Source organism: Heterocephalus glaber, unplaced genomic scaffold (genome assembly GCF_053883595.1).
Source record: "Heterocephalus glaber isolate CG9 unplaced genomic scaffold, H.glaber_assembly_v1.0 deba00001447, whole genome shotgun sequence".
Taxonomy (NCBI): Eukaryota; Metazoa; Chordata; class Mammalia; order Rodentia; family Bathyergidae; genus Heterocephalus; species Heterocephalus glaber.
Genome location: NW_028258299.1, coordinates 5,469,319 through 5,486,210, shown reverse-complemented (window position 1 = coordinate 5,486,210; position 16,892 = coordinate 5,469,319). Strand labels below are relative to the sequence as shown.

The window sequence follows — 16,892 nt, the reverse complement described above, 5'->3', positions numbered from 1 at the left end:
GAGGCTGTGCCTGACCCGGCCCCTTTCCCTTCCGAGTGGGGGCCCTGGAGCGGTGCAGGCCCAAGATCAGTTCTATGGAGCGGGGCTGGGGCCGCCCCACCCCGGGGTGCGGAGGGGAAGAGCCGCTCAGCTCCTCCTGGGGAGCTCGGGGAGATGGGATGGTGCCGGGCATGTGGCCCTTGCCTTCCTGGCCCCTGGAGGGCGACTGGGAGGTGGGCTCTGAAGGATGTCCACATCCGGGGCCCCTCTCTCCCCTGGCCCTGGCTTAGGCATCCTTCGGGGCACAGTGGGCGGGGTGGAGGTGTGGGTAGAGAGCTGGCCTGGGGGTCCCTCTGGGAGGCACCCACAGATCTGCCACCACCACCTTGAGCTTTGTCCCTGAGCCACTGGGGTGTCAGGGCCACCCCAGGAGCCTGGGCTCAGCTTCCTCAGGACCCGAATGCATGGCCCTTCCCAGAGCCACCTCTGCCCCCCACTGATGAGGGCCCTTGGCCCTGCTGGCTCCTGTCCACCCCGTCGCCCTGTCCCAGGCACTGCCACTGCTCAGGGTTACACATCTGTGTGTCCACTTTGTAGCCTCCCCGCACTGGGGAGGAAGCTGCACATGGCTGCCCTGGTCCCTAAAGCACCTGTCACCTCCTACATCACCTCCAGGGCCTAGCATACCTCTGGGACACAGGAGACACAGAATGCATCCCAAGGAGGGAGAGGGTGCAGGGGAACTGGAAATGAGGCCTCAGAGCCCCCGCGAAACCCAGCCTGGGCCTCCCTCCCTGCTCCTCCCCTGGGCCTGGCTGGGTCCAGTCCAAGAGTCAAGAGGTGGAAGCCCGGCTGAGCCCGCAGAGCCCGGCCCTGCCCACTCCCTGCAGCACCTCACACCCACCCTGGTGCTGGTGTCAGTAAACGCGGCCCTGAGCTCTGCCTTCCAGTACGGCTGCAACATTTCCATGCTCAACATGCCGCACCAGGTGGACACCACGGCCACCCTCTGGGCTCCCTGGGTGCCCACGCTGGAGACCAGGGGAACTGGACTTGCCACCCAGCTCACTGGTGTTTGAGCCCCACGGCCACCTGTTGATGGCGTAGAGAAGGTGCCCAGGGTTGAACACTGAGGGTCTGGGGATTGAGATGGGGTGAGGGAAGCAAAGGAAAAAGAGAGAAGCCTCATTGGGTGGGGAGACGCTGAGGGCCACGTGTCCCTCAGAAGGGCGGACACTGTGCTGTCATCCCAAAGAGGACCCACTGGTGACCACAGCTTCAACTGGAGTGCACAAGCACCCTCGACGGGAGATGGAAGCTTGACTGGGCTCAGAGAGAATGGGAGGAGCTGGGCATAGTGGCTCCCGCCTGTAAACTCTGGAGGCTGAGGCAGGAGGATTGCCAGGCGTTCAAGGCCAGCCTGAACTACATAGCCAGACCCTGTCTCAAAAAACTAAAATAAATAAATAGATATGGGCTTGGGATGTAGCTCAGTGTGAAGGTCCTGTGTTCAATTCCTGATGTGGGGAAGAAGAAGAAGAAGAAGAAAAAGAATGGGGTGTACCTGTAATCCTAGCTACTCAAGAGGCTGAGGCAGGAGGACGGTGAATTTGAGGCCAGTGTGGGCAACATAGTGAGGTCCCACCTTACCCCTCAGTGTGGTTAAGTTCTACATCGTGCTTTGTAGGAGGGACTGCAGCACTGTTCATGGCACGTATTAGTATACTACATGCCCGCATTAGCATGTATACACCCACATGTGTAAACATGAATCGTGTGTATCGGTGCATTCAGAATCACTGCCATGATGGGAACACCTGTTGGTTTTGCTTTGGGTCTGCTTTGCTTGGTGGTGCTGGAGACTGAACTCAGAGCCTCATGCAAGGACCTGACCAGAGCAGTACCAGGACATCCCGCCCTAGGGCCCAGATTCCCCGGAGACCCGGATGCCGTCCAGAACCGACAGCTTCAAAACATCTAATTTCCCCGAAGCCACGCAGTCAGTATGAACATTTCTTATGCAACCTCTGGCAGAGTAGGGCTCCAAAAACGAATCTTTATAATGAATTTTTAAAATTATGTATTTATTTTTGTAGTATTTGGGGGTTGAAACTAGGGCCTGTGCACTGAGCTGCATCCCCAGCACCTCCCTGTTTCTGAGATAAGCTGCGGCTAAATTGCTGAATTGCCCAGGCTGAACTTTGAATCCTTCTGCCTCAGCCTCCCAGCGTGCTGGGACCACAGGCTCACGCCACCACTGCCCGGCAATCATGAATTGTTACCATTTTTCTTGCAGTCTGGTTTCCCATCTCACCCATCACAGCGTAGATTGTCTGTCCTCGGGTCCCAGCGGAGAATTGCTGCTGGCATAGGCAGACACCTCCTGGGTGGGACCTGGGCACCTTCTTCTTTTTTTTTTTTTTTTTTTTGGTACCAGGGATCGAACTCGGGACTTCCCGCTTGCAAGGCAGGAGGCAGAACCACTGAGCTAAATCCCCGGCCCTGCACCTTCTCTCTTGAGTGCCTGAGTCCAGGCTGTGGGGTTGCAGCCGGGCTTTTCAGATCTCAAAGTCATTGTACAGCGAAACCTACCTGGAGTGCCGCAAAGCTCCGCTGGACGGGCCTGCGCTGCTGCTGCTCTGGTCCTGCACCGTGTCCCTGTTCCCCCTGGGCAGCCTGCTGGGCTCACTGGTGGATGGGCCCTGGCCTGGTGTGGCAGGCAACGGCACTTCCGCATGAGTCCCCGCTGAGTGCAGACACCAAAACCCCGAAGTGGCCCGGGTCCCAGGAGCACGTGGAGAGGGTCAGGGCCACCCTGGATGGGGCCTCCGGGGTGCAGGGACCAGACCGCTGTGACCTTGGGCGGTTGCCCGCTCAGCCTGGCTGAGTCACTGCCTGCCCTCCTGCCCAAGGTCTGCTCTGCACCCGCAGCCCGAGCCTTTGCACTTTGCTTGCTGCTTTCTCGGGCTCGCTGCAGAGCCTTGGCCCCAGATAAGGAGCCACCCGGGCCAAGGTCCTGGCAAGAGGGCACAGGGCCAAGGCCAGGCCGGGGCGCAGGAGCCACCCCCTTCCCAGGCTGTCATGCAGGAGGGGGGCCCTGCCCATCAACAAGCTCTTCACCATTGTCCCCACCATCCTGATGGGCGTCTTTGGTGTGGTCAGGCCCTAGAGCTAAACATTGTCTCCTGAGTGCTGGTGGGAGTCTCGCAGGTACTGGGCACAGGGAGGGCTCTGCACCCAGGGCCGAGGTGGGGCCTGGCCGGCTCTGGATGCCGCTGTTCATCTCCTTTCCTCCTGAATCTGACGCAGGGCCTTGTGAACCTCCCCGTTCCCTTCAACGAAGTCTCTTCAGAAACACACTTATATATACCCATAAGGTTTCACCAAGCATCTTCTGAGGAGGATGTAGTTTAGATTTAAGAATACAGGGCTTTTGGGGCCGCCTGCTTCACAAGCGCAAGGTCCTGAGTTCGATCCCCGGTACCAAAAAAAAAGATAAAAGGCTAAATAAGTTACTCATGCTTTAGAAATAACAGAAAGTAACCCAAGGCAGTAACTCCGAGGCCTCCTAAGGGTAAGTCCCATGTTAAGCCCCAGGGACACACAGAAGCCAGGACTCCTCCCTGTCACAGGTGCCCATCCTGGTCACTCGGAAGGAAAGGTATTCTCTTTCCATCCGGTTAGGTCCCCACGGGGCCGAGGGTTCTGGCAGGACTTGGGTACAAGTCCAGCCCCAAACCTCAAGAGCAGCCTATTCTGCTCAGCCACAGCGGGCTGACACCCCAATAAGCTGGGACTTGGAGTGGCCCTGAATCCATCGGCTCTGGTGTCCTGCAGGCTGAGGACAGCCCTCAGCCTGTCCTCATTTCCATTCACCCTCACCAGGCATGGGCTATAGCATGCTCCCCAGGTACAGGGCGAGTCAGAGGGGCCCGGGGGACACAGGGGACCCGGGCCAGGGCTGTTCCCTCAAGCTAGGAAAACAGCTTGTTTGGCTGCTCCAGGAGCCTTGCAGTGGGAGGGGGATGCAGCGTGGGTAGCAGGTGCATCTGCCATGGCTGTTCCTGGCGCGTGGGCACCTCTTCTGGTGGCTCCTGTTTTCCAGGTGAGCTAGGAGCGAGGGTGTTGCCGAGGATGGGGTGGGGACGTGGTGGGGCCCAGGAGGAGGAAGACGGGACAGCAGCAGGCACCTCGCTGATGCCCATGAACACGGCCCACACCCGGGCCACGCCCCGTCCGGCGGCTGGGGAGTCTGCATCTGTGTGCTGCTGCTTTTCTTCCTTCCTTCCCCTTCCTTCCTTTCTTTCTTTCTCTTCCTTTTCCCATCGTTCCTTTCTTCCTTTCCTGTCTCCCTCTGTCTTCCTTTCTCTCTTCCTCCTTCCTTCTTTTCTCTTTCTTCCTTCTTTTCCTTCTTTCCTTCATCTGCCTCTCCTTCCTTCTCTCTCTCTCTCTCTCCCTCCCTCCCTCCCTCTCTTTCTTATGATCAAATCCAAGATCTCACACATTTTTTTAAGAGTCTTGCTAAATTCCCCAGGCTGGCCTCCAGCTGGCAATCCTCCTGCCTCAGCCTCCCGAGTAGCCAGGATTACAGGCATGGCCACCCCTCCCTGCTATTCCACAGAATCTTGAAGGGATTTAAGAGACCAGAGATGGGTGGCCTGGAGAAGCTCATCTCAAGCGACTGACCACTCAAAGGCCGGCTAGAAGCAGATCCCCTGCCCCCTACCTCTGTTGCCCCGGGCTCCAGTCCTCCCTTGAGTCCTCCGGGCTGGCCGGTGCTCCTGGCTGTCACCAGGGTCCCCAAGCTGCTGCAGGTGCTGCCCCTGGCCTTCCCCTAGAGGCCCCCACTCCCCTCCACTGCATCCTGATTCAGAAAGGAGACAAAGAGGCCGCGATGTGAGTAGAGGCAGGAACCCTAACCTTGACCCTACGCTCCTTTTCCTCTCCGGCCCCTCCTCCTGCCTCCCAACCCCTCCCCCAGCCCTGTGGGGTGATGCACGCCTGTAATCCTAGCGTTCTGGGAGGCTGAGGCAGGAGGATCGCAAATCTGAGCCCAGCCTGTGCAATTTATGGAGACCCTGACTCAAAAACTACGCAGGTTGGGAGTGCGTGCGGCTCAATATGAAGGCCCCAAGTTCCATCTCAGGCTCCCCGCAGGCGTGGTCAGGGTCCGACATGGGGGTGGCCCCCGGCTGGGGTGCAGCGGCCGACGGGGAGCGCGGGGCGGGGACGTCAGGCAGCGTGCATTCTTCCCGCAGCTCTGCGCAGGCTGAGCCACGGCGGATACCCAGAGGCGGAGCTGCGGGCCACGCGCCGAGCAGGCGGAGGAGCGCGCCGCGGGCCCCGCGTCCCTGCGCCGCCTGGTGGCCCCGCGGGCGCTGCGCTGGCAGCTCGTGTCCGTCGTGAGCTCAGGGCCGCCAGCAGCTGTCGCGGACCAACGCGGTGTGGCGAGATCTGCGCGCCCAGGGAGGGTCGCGCGGGTGCCGCTCCAAGTAAGGAGACTCTGCTGGAAGCCGGGTGTCGGGCTGCAAACCCTAATCCCAGCTACGGCTGACGCAGGAGGATGTCGGATTGGAGGCCAACCTGGACAGCTCCTGTCTCAAAATAAAAAATAAAAATGGGTAGGGGTGCAGCTCGGGGCAAAGGTCTTGAGTCCAATCGTTTAATCCAAGGGCCAAATACATAAATAAATAAAAACCCACTGGGATGAAAGAAAATCCAGACTTCTTTCACACACAGACAACTCTCAAAAAGACCAGGTGCAGGCTCGGCTCAGAGCGCTGAGCAAGCTGCAGGGAGGGATGTCAGGGGACACAGGTATTTATCTATTTGGTACTATTTGGTGCTACTTAGGGTAGAACCCAGGGGCAGCTGTACCCTGGAGCTGCATCCCAGACTTTTTAGTTTTTTATTCTGAGACAGGGCCTCTCTAAATTGCCCGGCCTGGCCTCAAAGCTGCCATCCTCCTGCCTCAGCCTCCCTGGCTAGAGTGTTCTTCTTCACTTCCCAGCCCCCCTATAAACCACCTCCCACCTACAGCTCTTTCACTTATGCTCAAAACCTGCAAACTGACAGCAGCTCTGGGGAGGGCGGGGTCTGGCCCGGCCCAGCCCGGGTGTGCACCAGCCTTGGTAGCCCAGGCGGTGCCCATGTGGCAGAGTCTCCGCGGCCATGCTGCTTTTGCGGCAGCTCTGCAGTGAGCAGGGAAAGGCACCCACCTGGAGAGCCCTCAGGGGTCAGCCAGGCAGCCCCGTGGATTTCCAGGGAGGCCGGGGCAGTGGCCCTGGGCCTTCAGGTCCACTGTGTTTACAGGGTGATCTAAGGAGAGACTGGCCACAGAGGCAGGAGCCACCAGTGGGAACCAGTGTGGCAGGCTTAGGAATTCTGCTCTTCACGAGCGGAACAAGGGAATATGGGCCTCAAACGAGAGTGAAGAAGCCTTCTAAACCAAGCTGGGCGTGGTGACACACACCTGTCCACCTAGCACTTAGGAGGCTGAGGCAGGAGGATCACTGCCAGTTTGAGGCCAGCCTGGGCTACATAGCAAGACCCTGTCTCAAAAACAAAACAACAACAACATGAAAGAAGTCCTTCTATGGGCCAGGGATTTAGCTCAGTGGTTCTGCCACCTGCCTCACAAGCACAAGGTCCTGAGTTCGGTCCCCGGAACCAAAAAAAAAAAAAAAAAGAACAAGTCCTTCTATGGGGCCCTTCCGGTGTTACAGAATAACACAACATAAGGGAAATGTTGGGGAGTACTGGGATTGAACTCAAGGCATTCACACTAAGCTGTATCCCCAGCGTTTTTGTTATGGTTATTTGGAGACAGCGTCTTGCTAAGTTGCCCAGGCGGGCCTCCAGCATGGGATCCTCCTGCCTCAGCCTCCCAGAGGAGTAGACTCCCACTCTGGAGCTGCAGAACCCGAGGCTAGAGTCACAGTGCCCTGACCCCGAGTGTCCAGCACAGCTGGGCTCCGTGCCCAGTGTCCTGACTCCACTGCCACATGCTGCCTCCCTCCTGTCCCACGGTCCCCAGCCCAGGCCTCCTGGCCTGCAAGTTACTGGGGGAGGACAGGAAGCCAGTGGCCTGGCTCTCCGCCTCTCCTCAAGGCCAGGTTTGGGTTTTAGATGAACTACTACAAAGACACCATGTACATGTTGGCCAGCGTGGACCCCACACAGTGCCAGTAGGTGACAGTGGGCGCTGCTGTGGTCGCCTTAGTGATGACCATTATCTCGGTGAGTGACTGGGATGGGGCCTGTGGAGGCTACAGGAGCCCGGGGTCAGGGTCACCTGCTTCCCCTGCATGGCTCAGGCCTGTCCACGCACGTGACACCCCAACAGCGACCCAGCCCCAGTGACACAGGTGTTGCCTCAGAGCTAAATGCTCAGCACCCAGCGCCCCCGTGCCTCGGCTCCCTTTCTCCCCCTTCCACCTTTCAACACCACTTCCGCCCCTTCGCCGTCTTCCCAGCCCTGCATGGTCACTTCCGGTCGTCCCTGGGCCCTGTGGACGGTTGTCACTGCCATCAGGGAGGACAGGCAGGAGCACGGTGGCTGCCATGTGGAGGAAGCCAGGTCCACTTCGTCTCCCCACTGGCCCCAGCCGAGGTCCCTGCCGGCACTTCAGAGCTGTCAGTGGCACGGGGTCCCAGGCAGGACATGGGGCTCCAGGTAGCCAAGCCCCGGGGGATCTGCCAGCTCCCGACAAGGAAGGGGGGACCGAGGGGTCCCGGGCGGGCGGGCAGCCCTGGGGCAACAGGGACAGCACAGGAGAAGATGGCGGCTTGGGCAGGTCAGGGCGCCAGGGCTCCTCACAGGGTCCCCCACAAGCCTGCAGGGTGGAGGGGCTGGGGCGGTGTCTCCTGCTGTCGGGCTAAGCTGCCCGGCTGCGCCTGCCGGGCGCTCACCTGGCAGCTCTTCCTGCCTCCCCGGCTGCAGGGTGGGGGATGGGGGTGTGGGGACCCCACGGCCAGCGGGACCTCGTGGGTGGTGCTCGGCCCTCTCCTCCGGAGCCAGTGCATGGGCAATGTCACCGACACCCACACACCATCAAGGGGCTCGTGGGATCCCTGTGCTGGGCTTGGTGGCACATGCCTGTAATCCCAGCGCTTGGGAGGCTGAGGCAGGAGGATCACTATGAGTTCCAGGCCAGGGTGAAGCCCTGGGACTCCCAGAAGGATGCTCTGGGGTAGTGATCCAGCCTGATTGTGCTGGATCCTCCGAGAACCTTGGGGCCTGGGTTCAGGGCTCTCCAGCTCTGCGTCCACCTTTGCAGCCTGGGAACGGTGGCATGCTGGCTCTGCTGGGTGACATGACGGCAGAATGCGTTAATGTCTCACCGTGCAGAGGACAGGCGCTCCTGCTCTCTGTCACTTGTGCTCAGCAGCCACCACCGCGCTGCCATCCTCCTCCTCCCGCCCACTGAGCCCTGCCAGGCTCAGGACCCCCGTGCGGCAACTCCCGAGGCCGGAAGCTGGGGCCGAACATGGGTCTGACAGCCCTGCCTGTCCCCACAGAGCACTGGCCCTGAGCTGTCCTACCTGGGCCCCAGCTTCGTCCTGGCGAACATCACAGGACACTCCATCTGGCCCAGTGAGTACTGCGCCCGCCAGCCTCAGGGCCCGTCTCTCAGCAGGTACCCACTGCACACTGAGGACCAGCTGTTGTGGTTCAGGACATCCACACCATCCTCTGGGGCCACCGCTGAAGGCTCATCCTCTGGTCTGGTCCAGAGCCACCGTTCTTAAAGGCCTGGTGAGTTCACCTTTTCCTGCTAGCCGCTCTGTGTCACATTTATTCACTCAACAAGTATTTTCCAGTGCCCATTAGTGCTTCAGTTAGGCCAACAGCTCACTAAGCCGGGCTCCCAGTGGTGCCCAGACTCAGGTCCTGAGCCCCCAACAAGGAGAGGATCCCTGAAACCCTTGTGCACACCTGCAAACGCTCTCCGAGCCTCCGAGCCCACCCAGGGCTCAAGGTCTCACTCCCACCACCCCAGCTACCACGCCAGGCCGCTGGTGCCCCAGTCCCTGCACCCACAACTTCAGCCCCACTTGGGCCAGGCCCCCTGGGGCAGCCGTGGAGGCTTGGGGCTCCCTCTCTGGCAACCTCCTGAGAAAGGAACTTGGTTCTCCCTGCCGGAAACACACCCGGTTTCTGCCATCCAGCCTCAGCGGGGTGCGGTGCCCTCAGGAGTGCCTGTGGGAAGGCTCAGTGCCACCACAGACCCAGTCCCCAGCGCTTCTGCCCTTCCCAGCTGAATGTGGCCTGGTGCCCCCTGTACTTCCGGCTGGGCTGCCCCTGGGAGGTGGGAAACCAGCACACATGCGGTCAGCCAGGTCCTCGGGGACACCTTCCGCCAACTGCGCCCTGTCCTGGGGAGCAGCTTCACTGTGGGGGTGTTGAAGTCCCCTCCTGGTCAGTCCCCAACACTGTGGGTTGTCCCATGGCCACCGTATCACCCACCAGAGCTGGAGACAGAAAAACTACTCTTTGAATGTACAAACCACAGGTGTACGTAGAAGGCAAAACCAGGTAAACAGGGGTGAGCGAAAAATGTAATAAATGTTTAAAGTTTTTAAACATTTATTACGTGAAAGAGCACAGTACCATGAACCCCCTCAGAATAGTCCCCCAGCTTCGAACACACTCACCCGGCATCCTTGCCACTTCCTGCAGCAGCTCTGGAGTCCTCCTTCCTGAGTGTCTTTAGATGCGCTGTCCTGGCTGTCTCGAGGTCCTTCATGGATTCAAAATGTTTCCCTTTCATAGTCGTTTTCACTTGGGGAAGAGCCAGAAATCACATGGTGCCAGATCTGCAGAATGAGTGGATGAGGCCGCAGCATCATGTTTCTATGAGCTGCCTTTCTGTCGGGTGGTGCTTGGTAGCGGCATTCACCGCATTTTTTGATCGCATCTCATAGAGATACTCCCGAAAGAGCACTTCCAGAGCCGCTCCAGAGAGTAGCAAGAGATGGGAAAAGTGTAGGCTCTTGCTATGTAGTTCAGGCTGGCCTTGAACTCGCAGCAGTCCTCCTGCCTCAGCCTCCTGCGTGCTGAGATCACTGGTGTGCGAGGGGAAGGATTTTGAAGGGGGTTCGTGGCTGGGTGTCTTTTACCGTGATAAATTCTGTTTAAACATTCCCCTTATTTTCAGATTGCTCCCTGTAGGCCTGTGGTGTTAAGTTTTCGTCAAGGGAGCAAGGAAGGAAAGTGATGGCTTTGCGACCAGGACAGTCAGGAACAGGACCCACGGGAAGGGACGCACAGGAGCTGCCATTCCCCACTCCCAACCACAGGGGGCAGCGCTGCCTCAGCCCAGGAGCTGTGGGTGCAGAATTTCAAAGGACCCTCCCTGTGCCTGTGCGGGGCCACCGTCCAGCCCACAGGCTCAGGCTCCTGGGGAGCTTTCCATCCACTGCTTGCTTGCTTTTCCTTCCTTTTTCCAGAGCTGGATAGAAGGGGCCTGGCACACACTAAGCAAGCAGCCACCACTGAGCCGCCCAGCCCTTCCTGCAGCCCTCCCAGGCACTGCAGGCTCTGGGGAGATCGGCAGTGGAATTAAATTCGGCTCCCCAGCTGGGCCACCCCCACAGGCAGGTGAGGCCAGCCACCCACGAGCCACCCCCATGGCCCTGGGCCCCGTGCCCTTCAGGTCCCGTGCCCTCGGTGGTGGTAAGGACCGAGCTCTTCCTCAGTCCCGGCAGCCGGCCGCCTTCACAGTGGACAGGCTTGGGCACTGGCTCACCAACTTCCTCGTGGGCTTGGTGTTCCCATCCGTCCAGGTGAGCTGCCCTGCTGCACGTGGCCCTGCCCAGCACCAGCCTGGGCCCCAGACACAGAAGGGGCTCACACCCGCTAAGGTGCCTGTTGCCAGGAGACCGAGCCTTGGACCCGATTGATTTTCTACTCGCCGTCCCTGTCCCACCCTCCAGGCTGGCATCAGTGCCTGCTGTTTCATCATCTTCGCGGGACTCTGTGCCCTCACCACTGCCTACGTCTACGAGATCATCCCCGAGACCAAGGGCAGACGTTTGTGGAGATCAACCACATTTGCATGAAGAGAAACGGCGTGAAGATTCCGGAGGCGAGAGGAGAAGCTGCCAGTGTGGGGCCTCACCTGCCCACCGCACCTGCCCAGACTGCGCTGTAGAAGCCGGCACGTCGCCCATGGGCTGTGTTCCAGGCCCTTCCTTGAGAAGGAGGACCCCTGCTCACAGGAACCTGAGACCAAAGAGATGAAGCCTCTGGCTCCTTGTCGAGTGGTCTCGTCTGTCCCCGCTGTGGCAGAGACGGCACAGCTGCCCCCAGTCAGTGGTCCCAGCTCTCAGTGGGCGAGAGAGGGAGAGTGGAAAGAATTTGCATTAAGACTTGAACATCACAAGATCTTTCTTTGGATCCCAATTATTTCACCCAGCCTGGTCTCTTAGAAAGTGTTGCATCGCTGTGACAAAATACCTGAGCTGGACAACATGAAGGGAAGAAAGAGCCAGGCATGGCAGTGCCCACCTGTGATTCCAGCCCTCCTGGAAGCTGAGGGAGGAGGATCCCAGGTTTAAGCCCAGTCTGGGCAACTTAGCAACTCAAAGGGCATCTGTCTCAAAAATAAATTTTTTTTTTGGCACCAGGAATAGAGCTCGGGACCTCGCACTTTCAAGGCAGGTGCCGGAACCAGGCTAAATCCCTGTCCCTCAAAAATAAATTTTAAAAGAGCTTGGAATGTAGCTTGGTTCAATTCCCAGGACCACAACAGAAAAAAAAAGAAATTTATTATGACTCACGGCGTCAGAAGGTTCAGTTCATGTAGGTTGGGTCCGTTATTTCTGGACTGATGGCAGCAGTGTGGTGGGGCAAAGCTGCTCCCCCGCGACGGGGGGAGGCCAGGGAGAAGGTGGGGGAGGCCAGTGCCTCCCTCAAGGCCACGCCCTGACGTCACTTCCTCCCCAGGCCCCGCCCCTTAAAGGCTCTAACCCTTACCCCCGGAGTCAAAGGCAGGGACCAGGCCTTGGGGACGCATCAGGTCCAAGCTCGCACCGGCATGGTCAGAGGTCCGGGAGTGCACGGCCTTTCCCGCTCGTGGCCTGGCCACCAGATGTCCCCAGGATCCCCGCGGAAAGTGCTCTGGCAGCCTTGGGGCTCTTCGGAGCCTGAGCGAAGCTGCCTCGCTCCCCACAGACCCCAGCAGCGTGGGACAGTCGAGAGTGCCGTGCAGTTGCGTGACAGTCACCTGACAGCGTAGCTGAAATGCACAAACGCCTTGAACACAGGAAGTGCCAAGGCCCACTCCGGAGGACAGCGAGCCTCAGCACCCTAAATGAGTCAGAGAAATTGAATTTCTGCCTTTATTGTTTGTTTTATTCTGCTTTCTGTGGTACTGGGGATCAGACCCAGGGGGACTCTACCACTGAGCTACACCCCCAGCCAATTTGGGGTTGTTTTTCTTTTTGGTACTGGGAATCGAACTTGGGACCTTTCGCTTTCGAGGCAGGTGGCAGACAATTTTGGTTTTTAATTCAGTACTGGTCTCTTCACACCAAGCTACATTTACAGCCCTTTTTCATTTTTGTTTTTAATTCTGAGGCACAGTCTCACTAAGTCACTAAATTGCCCAATCCAGGCTCAAACTTGCAGTCCTCCTGCCTCAGCCTCCCAGAGGGCCAGAATTACAAGTATGTGCCACCACGCCAGGTCTCAGCCCTGTTTTAAACTTTTTAAATTTTGAGACAGAGTCTTGCTAAAGTGCCTAGGCTGGCCCCAAACTTGTGATCCTCCTGTCTCAGCCTCTGGGATAGCTGGGATTATAGGTGTGCACCACACCCAGCTAAGAATTGAATTTTTGTTTTTAAAAAAATTCCCCCAAAGAAGAAAACTCCAAGCCAAAATGACTTCAGTAAAGCCATTCAATTCTACTAAACCTTTGGAGAAATAATAATACCAATTTGACACAAATTCTTCCAGAAATCTGAAGAAGGAAAACTGCTCAACTCATTCTGTGAAGTTAGAATTAAACAGATTATACTCAAACCAAACCAAAGATCTTGCAAGAAAACCACAGACCAATAACCCCCCTGAAAATAAAAACCTTCCTGAGTGTGGATATGAAAATGATGAGCTAGGGGTGGGGATTTAGCTCAGTGGTTCCGGCGCCTGCCTCCCAAGTGCAAGGTCCCGAGTTCGATCCCCGGTACCAAAAAAAAAAAGAAAATGATCAGCCAGCTTTTAGCAAATAGAATCCAGTATTATCCTGCAAGGATAAGACATGTCCTGACTGGAAGAGTGTATCCTGGGAACGCAGGGCTCGCTTGACCCCCCCAAATCCATCTAGAGAGGGAGCTCGATTCAATCAAACCCTGCAGGCTTGAGGGCAGAAGCTAACCTGCCACATCCGCCTCTGTCCAACTGCAAGCATGGATGGTCGCTGCAGGAGTTAAGACAGCCAGCGTCAGGCGCACCGGTTGTGGGGTTACAGTGGGGACCGGACATGGTGCGACCCTTCAGAAACAGCATCCATTGATGCAGCCCTCTCTGCAGAAGCCTGACTCCTGTGTTCCCCGCAGCCTCTGGAGGGAGGCTGAGGCAGGAGGATCACCCAGAGCCCAAGGCCAGGTTACATAGTGAGTTCAAGGCCAGTCTGGACTATATAGTGAGACTTGTCTCAAGAAACATGATAAATGAGCCCTCCGAAAAAGAAACAAGAAAAGTCAGACCAGGGTAAGTATATCTTGTAGTGTTTCAATTGTATAAAATTCTTAAAAATGCAAATTAATCTGCAAAGACAGAGAGTAGTAGCTCCTTGGGGGAGGTTTTGGGGTGATGGAAATGTTCTTTTTTGTTGTTGTTTTTTCCAGTACTGAATACAGGGCTTTCGTGCTAAGGTACATCCCCCACCCCTGTGCTTTTATAACTTTTGAGACAAAATCTTTCTGCATCGCTAACTTGCCCAAGCTGAGCTTGAACTTGCAGTCCTCCTGCCTCAGCCTCCCACAGTGCTGAGATTACAGACGCATGCACGCCATGGCACCCAGCTGAGACGCTCATTATCTTGATTGTGGAGATAACTGCATGGGTGTATGTGTGCCTGTGTCACAAATCACACTGTATGGTTTAAATAAGAAGCCATTAAGATGGCGCGCGCCTGTGATTCGGAAGGATGGGAAGGATCAAAGGATCGCTGCAAGTTCAAGGCCAGCCTGCGCCCATCGTGAGTCCAAGGGCTGACACCGTGACCGTGAAGGGCCCGGGTCCCGGGAGCACGCAGGGAGCGTCAGGGCCGCAGCCCGGTCCTTTGCACTTTGCTTGCTGCTCTCTCTCAGATAAGGAGCCGCCCGGGCCAAGGTCCTGCCGAGGGGGCACAGGGCCAAGGTCGGGCCCAGCCGAGCGCCGAGCAGAAGCTGGGGAGGGCGTGGGGCGCCGTCCGGGAGCCCTGGCGCGCACACTCGGGCGTACGGGGATCGCCTGGCCCCATGACCCCGCCCCCCATTCGGCACCGGAGGAGCTGGGCCCCGGGTGTCCACTGGGGGCCTGGCACCCTGGCTTCAGGGCTGGCTGGATGCAGGCCTCCCGGGGTTTGGGCTGGGATGGGCTGTGCACCAGAGGGGCTGTGGCAGCCCCAGGGAGAGCGTGAGGCCCAGATCCCCCTAGCTGCCACTCAGAAAACCAGGCTGCAAGTGGGCTGCTGCTCGAGGTCCCTTCCTGGGCTCTCTTCTGAGGACCCCTCCCTTGTTCGGACTCAGCGCCGCTCCCCACACCCCACCCCGGTTGCTGACACTTCCTGCCTCTGCAGGGCTCCCAGCTCCAACACCCAGAGACACCGTGCTGCCTCAGCCCGGTCTCCAGGAGGAACCCCTGGCCCCGAAATCCCAGGCTTCCCGCCAGGCCCCGGCTTGAATGCCTCGGTGGACAGGGAGCTCACCACCTGCCACGCCAGCACCTCCCAGCTTGACTCTGGGCCCCGCCTGCCTGCTTGGGCCTAGCTCTGCCCCGGAGCACACTCCTTGCTGTCTCGGCCTCATTTTCCCATCTGGAGAGTGAGGTTATAATACTACCAGTGTTTACCTTGCAGGGTTGTTGGGCACCCTCAGGACCTCGCTGAACTCAGTGCGTCTGAGCCGAAGGAGGGTTTCCTGCTTTTTTTTTTTTTTTTTTTAACTGTACTAGGAGTGTACCTGGGTCCGTACTAAGCCCCATCATCAGCCTGCACTTATTTATTTATTTATTTTGAGACAGGGTCTCCCTAAGTCTCTAAATTGCCTGGGTTGGGCTCCAATTTGGGATCCTCCTGCTTCAGCCTTCCAGAGTGCTGGGACTACAGGCATAGATGTGAAAATCCTTTGAAGTTCGAGCAGCAACAGCTGCCCAGAGCAATCCCGCCACTCCCTAGAACCATCCAGGGACCTACACTTGTCCTTGATATGCATGAATCTTTCCATAGGACATTTCTAGATCTCTGGGCCTCAGTTTACCAACATTTATTGGCGGACGAAGAGAAGCGCTCCCAGGTCCTCAGAGCATTGGCCCTGCGGTCCTCACCGTGGCCACTGGAGGGCAGCACGTTCCCGGCAGAAGCGATGGGGTCTGCTCTGCGGTACCGTAAAACACAAGGTGCAGGGCCTGGGATTTAGCTCAGTGGTTTCACCACCTTCTGCGCAAGCGGAAGGACCCGAGTTCGATCCCCGGTACCAAAAAAACCAAAAAAACCAGAACGTGCACATGAAACCAGGGGTGGAGGTGGTAGTCTGTAATCCCAGCACTCTGGGAGCCTGAGGCAGGAAGATTGCAAGTTCCAGTCCTGCCTAGACAACTCAGTGAGCCCCCTTTTTAAAAAATAAAAAAGGGGAAAACTTATTTTAAATTAAAAAGGAGGGCTGGGGGTGTAGCTCAGTGGCCCCACGCCTGCCTCGAAAGCACAAGGTCCTGAGTTTGATCCCCAGTACCACAAACATATTAAATGAGGGCCAGGGATTTAGCTCAGTGGTTCTGCCACCTGCCTCATCAGTGCAAAGTCCTAAGTTTGATCCCTGGTACCAAAAAAAAAAAAAGTGTTAAAAAAATTAAATAAGTAAAATAAAATACAAAATAAAAAAAGAGCTTGGACTGTAGCTCAGTGCGAAGGCCCTGGGTTCAATCCCCAGTACAAAAAACTATTATCACTAGAAACCTTTTCACTTTCTCTTGAGTTGATTTTTAGTTTTGTTTTTTTAGGTTTCAAGTGAAAATCAGCTAATTTTCTCCTCTGTGAGGTTTGTAGGAGAGAAATTTGGAATCAGAAATTAACAGCAGTCACACAATTAAACCAGGGTCTTTGCAGCTTCCACAGCTACAGAAATGGCAGTGATGATCACAAACTTTCATTTCTCTCCTTTCGCTGAAATGAAGACGGAAGAAATGTAACTGCCTCCCAAAAGAGGGTGAGCTTTTTCTTTCTTTTTTTTTTTTTATTGTTTGGAGACAGAATCTTACTGTGTAGCCCAGGCTGGCCTTGAACTCGAAGTAATCTTCCTGCCTCAGCCTCCCGGAGTGCGGGGATTAGGGGCCTGTGCCACCGAGCCCATTGTAGGAATTAGCGGTTGGGGATTTTCCTTTCTTTTTCTTAGCCATATTGGGGATGGACTCAGGATCTCATGCATGCTAGACAGGCACTCACCACTGAGCCACACCCCAACCCCTTGAGAAAACTTTTTTTTGGTAAGGGGGATCAAACTCGTGACCTTGCACTTGTGAGGCAGGCGGTGGCACCACTGAGCTAAATCCCTGGCCCGAGAAAACTTTAAAAGTAGAAGTATTTTTGCCTTCAGCAAAAGTTAGGTAGAAATATTGTAAGCAGTTAGACAGGGCCAGGCACTCAAAGTCAGTGCAGAGGATGAGAACTCGTGGAAGCTGTGGCTGGAGACGTGCCTAAAGGTTAAAGTCA

The 16,892-nt window shown here is 56.9% G+C and overlaps 1 pseudogene; it reads left to right on the top strand.

Annotated features, from left to right (window-relative positions):
* Positions 1–1,925: 1,925 nt before the first annotated feature.
* LOC106007672 (solute carrier family 2, facilitated glucose transporter member 7-like) lies at positions 1,926–11,138 on the top strand (annotated as a pseudogene).
* The last annotated feature ends 5,754 nt before the right edge of the window (positions 11,139–16,892 follow it).